This window comes from Echinops telfairi, unplaced genomic scaffold (assembly GCF_000313985.2).
Source record: "Echinops telfairi isolate 266 unplaced genomic scaffold, ASM31398v2 ScPeMD7_7475;HRSCAF=8513, whole genome shotgun sequence".
Taxonomy (NCBI): domain Eukaryota; kingdom Metazoa; phylum Chordata; class Mammalia; order Afrosoricida; family Tenrecidae; genus Echinops; species Echinops telfairi.
In genome coordinates, this window is record NW_022111379.1 from 2,772,100 (window position 1) to 2,773,041 (window position 942).

The window sequence follows — 942 nt, forward strand, 5'->3', positions numbered from 1 at the left end:
GCATGGAGAGGGGTGCCAGTGGAGGGGCCTGATCACTCGGCCCCAATTCCTCCCCTCAGAAGAATTTACTTTAGAGGACAGCACTGAAGCTGCAGCTTGGGGAGAGGGGCATGTCTGATCAGAGCACACAGGAGCAAATGAAGGGGGAGGAAGAGAGAGTGGAGCACATCCTGACCCACCAGGCCTGGGGGACGATATCCCCACTCCGAGCAGCCAATGCGCAGAGTGGATCCTATGGCTGATTCCACTATGAGACACGCCGTCCCTCACTGACCCAGGGCCCTATGAGGGACAACACTGGAGACAGTGTCAGGATGCCCAGTCTGACCCCACCACACCGAGGCAAAACACTAAAGGCATGCGGCAGAGCAAGGGGGGAGCAGAGCAGGGAGCTCCAGAGGGAGTACAAAGGATAGACTTTGGGGCCAGAACATGGCACCCCATCGGACTTGACTGGAGGACATGCCTAGAGGTCAAAAATCAGACCTTGATCATTTACAGGTTTTTCTTTCCTATTTTTTTCTTTTAATTAATTTATTCTTTTCTTGGTCATTGGTTTTCTTTTTTGTTGTCATTGTTGTGTTCTCTATGCCTTGTTTTTTGGTGCATATTATTACCTCTGCAGATCTGTCTAGATAAGATAGACTGGATGAACAGTTTGGAGAAGAAAACAATGGGACAGATGGTTCTGGGGGGACATGGGAGAGGAGAAGGCGGGAGAAAGGAGGTGGTGTTGACCAACCAGGGACAAGGGAGCAACAAGTGATCCAAAATTAGTGGCAAGGAGAGGCCTGGTAGGGATTCAGCAAGGGCAATGTAACCAAGAGAAATTACTGAAACCCAAATGGAGGCTGAGCATGATAGTGGGACAAGAGGAAAGTAAAAGGAAATAGAGGAAAGAACTAGGAGGCAAAGGGCATTTATAGAGGTCTAAATACAGGC